Source organism: Artemia franciscana, chromosome 6, assembly GCF_032884065.1.
Source record: "Artemia franciscana chromosome 6, ASM3288406v1, whole genome shotgun sequence".
Taxonomy (NCBI): Eukaryota; Metazoa; Arthropoda; class Branchiopoda; order Anostraca; family Artemiidae; genus Artemia; species Artemia franciscana.
The window spans coordinates 16,683,797-16,689,826 of NC_088868.1; positions in this window are offsets into that span (position 1 = coordinate 16,683,797).

Here is a 6,030-nt window from a genome sequence, read left to right on the forward strand (position 1 = left end):
CAGAAAATGAATATCAACGCGCATCCCATTTAACAAACTGTCTACGGGAGGAAAATTTGGTTCCAAAAGATTGGGAAGACTATCATCCTTCTTTTCTTTAAAAAAGGGATAATGGCAAAATACAACAATTATCAGGAATCTCCCTTATCCGCATTGCTGCTAATGCATTTGCTATAGTGCTACGTAATCGCATTCGTGTCCAGCATAACGTAAAGAATAGGCCCAATCAATCGACGTTCTGACAATGTATGGGAACAGTCGACCAGCAATTGGCCTTAAGACGAATCCTTGAACACTTGATTCTGTTCTAAGGGATGGAATCTGAAAGTCCATGACGGAGAATGGAGTACCACACAAGATAGTCGGACTTATTCAAACATACTACTGGCGTAGGCAAGCCCAAACTCAGATCGCCGAGGAGCTTTCTTTGATGTTCCGAATTGATTTTGTTGTCAGACAAGGATGTATATTGTCTCCCATGTTATTTAGTTTCATAATCGACTGGATCCCGACAAGAGCATTGTTGACCTTATCAGGTTTTGAAGCAAGTCCAAATTTTGTGATAACCGATTTAGACTACGCCGGTGGTATTAGCTTATTCTTATCTCGTTCAGAAGCCCAATCCATTATAACAAAGAAAGCTGAAGAATCCTTTCTGGTGGACCTGAAGATTGCTCCTCTAAGACAAAAGTCATAATATCTGGCATATTTTCTGAGGACCCTAATGCTCCTAAAAGAGTTACTCATAGACGAGATAAGATACATGAATTTAAGTACTTGGGCTCTCTGGTAAACCAAATAGGAGGATGTACTTCAAAAATTCAGTCAAGAATTGCTTCAGCAACTGGAGTCCTTCACTAGCTAAACTACTCTCCATGGAACCAGAACGAAGTCCTTTGAAGACAACAATGAGGAAATATTAGGCCCTTGTTCGGTATGTCCTACCATATGGCTGTGATAAATGGGCTGTGAAAGCATTCGACATTCAAGGCCTCAACATTTCGACCATTCAAGTCTAACTAGAATCATCGGTATCAAACTCCGATTTCGAGTCAGAAATGATGAACCCCGCAAAATTTCCCATCAAAGTTATCATTTTGCTACTGTAATCAAACAAAGAAAACTCTGAAGGTTCTGTTATGCACTTTGTAACCTATAGCACATCTTCTTCAATAAAGCCCTCAAGTGTAAGCCTCTTACTGGACAGAAAAGGCCAAATGGAGGACAACAGAAAACATACTTCACTAACATCAAGGCACCCACCCGGTGGCTTCAAGATATATGGAGGAATATGAAATAAGTTTTGGGTTGAGCTGATGAGCCACTCACAAATGATCGGCATACCACAATGACGAAGCTACTCTATGCGAGGGAGAGCTGAGATGCTTGACTCCTGCTCAAGTACTTTTAGTTAAAAATATCTTATTTTATGTATAGAAAACAAATGTTTTCAAATCGATGCACAGAAAAATTCAAACTCAGATAGCCTTTGTTCCGACAACGAGGAGTAATTTTAAAGGCTGGTTGCCTGTCAGGATTTATACACGCATATTTGGCTTTCAACAAAATAGTAAAAGATTATTTATAAACAAAATAGGAAAAAATTTCATATCTATCCAAATGAAAAATTCCACGCTTCGCCACCGGCACGAAGAGCTGTGTGCGACAAAAACTATTAGAAAAACTTTTAGGAAGCTTAAAATCCTGAAAGTTCAGCTCAGATAAATAGGTCTTTAAGATAATAATTCTCCCAATGAAAAAGGTAAGGATATTTTTGTTTGCCAGAGATAGTGTAAGGCTAAGATAGTAATACATTCTTCAAAGACCTAGAAGTAGTAGTACACAACTTGTCATGCCGACAAATCGTTGGTAGCCCTGTATCGATAATATAAAACTTTTGGCTAAGGTAAAATATTTTTATCTTCGATTTTCGCAAAATTGGACTTAACATAATATTCGTTTAACTTTTTAAATTATTCCATATCAAATCTAAAACCAACCCTTAAGTACATACTGAATTCAATAAATTACTAGACCAACTTTTATAAGAGTATAAATGAAACATAACTTAGCTGTCACTCTTTCTTTCTGTCTTTTTAAAATATTTACAGTATTGGCTTGCTCCTATCCTTGTTTACATCTGTAATCAAACAGTTCGTGGTAACAAACTGTAGTAAGGAGTGACCCGGCTCAATAGTAACCAAAACTCTAGAAAATGGAATCTTGATATCAATAGCTACATCAAAAGAATAGTATTTTAATGCTGATTTCAAATATATAAGTTTCATGAAGTTTAGTCTTACCCATCAAAAGTTAAAAAAACTGAGAAAATTGCCTTATTTTAGAAAATAGGGGGAACACCCCCAAAAAGTCATAGAATCTTAACGAAAATTACACCATCAGATTCAGTGTATCAGAAAACCCAAATGAAGAGGCTTCAAGCTCCTATCTACAAAAATGTGGAATTTTGTATTTTTTGCCAGAAGGCAGATCACGGATGCATGTTTATTTGTTTGTTTTTTTTTTCCCAGGGGTGATCGTATCGACCCAGTGGTCCTAGAATGTTGCGAGAGGGCTTATCAATCAAAAATGACTTGGCAAACACTGAAAACACATTTGACAAATTGCTTTAAATCCTTCAAGAATTCTTCTGGGCTTATTATGTGGGTGGATCCTAAAAATTCAAAAAAAATAATATTTACCTGATTGATTACTTAAATACATTGCATTAGTTAATTATATTAATGTTATTTATAGATCAAACTAATTTCGATGATTAAACAGTAAAATTAAGTAGATTAATGAAATTAGTTAATAAAATAACAACCTGATAGCTAAGTAATAATTTGTATCCTAAAATCAAAAATAAACTATGACTACCTAATTAATTAATTAACTAATATTCTTTTAGTGTTAAAATGAAATAAATTAATGACATTAATAAACGAATAAATTAAATAATTATCTAAAAGCTAAGTAAAATTACCAATTAATCGTCAAATCTGTATATCATGGTTGCAGCATTTTCTGGAACCTAAAACCAGTTTAGAAAAAAACTTTTTTGCGAGGAAGAGTCGCCATCTGTAGCTGGCTTCGGTTTGGCAACTATTATTTTGATTTATCTTAATGATAAAAGTTTATTGCGAAAGAAAATCTATGGGAATTTCAAAAATAGCCCAAAGCATCACACAAACAATGTCAGATAGAAGTGAAAACTGCACCAATAGAATTTCAATAGGCGAATCCCCCTTAGGAGAATTACAGTCCCCGATCTTGAATAACACGAAAAATCATTTTATCGCATAAGAGGTAGTGACGTGTCACCCTTTTTCTTTTCTTTTTCTTGTTCTTCTTGGTTTTTCTTTCTTTATTCATTATCATTTTATATCTATTTTTATCTACATTTATTTATTATTTATCTTTATTCATTTATTTATCTTTTTTGAAGTATCATTTTTATTTTTTCTTCTTCTTCGTTCTTTTTTGTCGCCACTTGTGCGACACTGAAACATCATAAACATGTTTAACGGTTTATTTGAAAGGGAATTGCTATATCAAGTAACGTAATTCTTAATAAAATAAAAAGAAGACCTCCTTAACCAGTTATGCAGATCTCGGCAGTAGCGGGCAACAAAATTCAAAAAAGAACAGAAACGTGGGTGAAAAATCAGCAAAAATGAGCTAAGAAACACTTGGCATCAAGGAGCTTAAGATGTAGCTTTTCCTTGAAGTTGTAGTTGTCTTTTGGAATCAACAAATTGTAAATGTTTAAATTTTACTGACAAAAAACGTCATCAAATTGAACAAATTAGTTTCGTATGTTAGTTTAGTTTCCCAGTGCGATGTGGCAACGCTGACAGAATACCATGCTGCCTTAAAAACTTCATAATTTTAAAAGAACCAATGAAAAAATTCTCAGAAATCAGTTTTCAGGCATGAATACACTTAAGTTGGCTCCATTGGTATTATGGGTATCTTAGATGGTACCATAAGACAAAGAGTACTTTTATTTACCAGTTTTTTGTAGTGCTTGTTTTTAATAAATATATTTATTTTAATGTCCTTGATACTTTAAGAGAAAATTCTAAATCGTAAATGTGCAAAATGTGAGGTTCCCCGACAGTGAAATGAGTGTTACCTATAATCGTATCCTTTATTTTCAAAAAAGATAAGGAAAAAAATTACAATATACATCGAGTATATTCGTCAGTTTGTCTTGGATATCTTTCGACGTGCCACTACAGAGGGCTTTGATCCTGTACCTAAATAGGTTTGAACTTCCCGTGTTTATTCTTTCTATTTCTTCAGGATATCTTGGACATCCTTAAGTCGTATTTGATATTCAACCATAGAGAGAAAGCATTCGCTTTTTATATACCACAAAAAGTAATTCAAAATGAATTAAGCACAGTTTTTTAAAACGGCCCAATTAATTTCAAACTCTTTTATATTAGTATTCTAAGGAATACCGAACTAAAGCCCATTTCTCTAAATATCAGAATAAAGATCTTATATGTGCTATAGTCGAAAAATGTGCAATTAGTCAATAGATGATTGATTGCTCTGAAAACTCGGACAAAAAACATCAGTTCTAAAATGGCAAAAATTGCTACTCATTCAGCATTTTTTTTACTCTACTTTTTATTAATCCATCTCACTAAATAAATAAATTAGCTGGATTTTCCAGCTCACTCAACATTAAGGTTCCGTAGCTGTGAAAAAGACACGTGAGCAATTAGCATCAACACCAAAAAAGAAAAATGAGAAAAGAGTACAAAAAGAGATGATAATAACAAGATAAAATAGACGAATAAAATTGAATGACGCCACTGATTGGGTATGTTCTTCATTTAAAACAAAATAAGGCACTAAACTTAGATCCATTATAACTTTTTTATTCTGAGCTGAAAACTGTTAATACCTAATTGTCATTGCGTCACAAGAAGCAATTAAATGAAATACAAAAAAATATGAAGGTAGCATGGCGCTTTTTGAAGCAAGTCTTTTCCCAAAGTTTGCAAAAATAACATGTGCCAAAGTAATGATTTACTTATTCTAATTTAATATACACTTACCCTGAGTAAATGACGACAATTTTTGAACAAGATCAGCACCCTGACTTAGAGTTGTATGTTGGACAAGTAAAACAACTTCGTTTATTCTTCCATGAATGGTGTCAAAACAGGCAGTAAGGTGACCAGCATTATTGAGCTCTTGAAGCAAATCTTCGAAACATTTTTTCCAAGCAGATTGATGCCCTTTGAACCGAAGGGTAACTAGGTTGTAAGCAGAACCTACAGCAATAATGTTCGATAGTTACAATTTTTTATCTTAATGACAAAGGCAGTGCAATAGCGCTGTCTAAGTAAAGAGCAATGTGGGCACGATGTATTATGTATTTATTAATTTTTCTTTTTTGTTTAGACTAGGGCACTTCGCATCGAAAGAGTTGCCGTAAAAACTTTGGAAAGGGCTCATTTGACTGGAAATTGAAAGAGTTAGTGCCTCTTTAATAGTCGAAAGTGATTGGAGGGATACTAATCCCCCTCCCACGCCCATCATTTCCCCAAACACAATCAATCAAAATTACGAGATAGCCATTTTATTCAACATAGTTGAAAGAACCGAAAATTATGTCTTTGAGGGTGAACCCTCCCCCATAGCCCTCAGGGCAAGGGTTGTAAGTTATGCCCTAAGCGCAATTAAGATTTATATAGAAAGTGTGATCGTATGAACTTCGGAGGGGGCTCATTGGATCGGTAATCAAAAGTTCTAGCGCCCTCTTTAAGATTCAGAATAATTGGAGGGTACATACCCCCCCCAAACCTAGTATTTTCCCGAGATGTATCTGATAGAAATTGTGAGATGGCCATTTGTTGTTGCAAAAACTTCGAAAAGAGCTCATTCGATTGGAAATTGAAAGGGCCAATCCTCCTTTAATAGTCGAAAGTCATCGGAGGGCATCTAACCCCCCTCCCACGCCCACCATCTTCTTAAACACATCCAATCAAAATAGCAATTTTGTTCAAT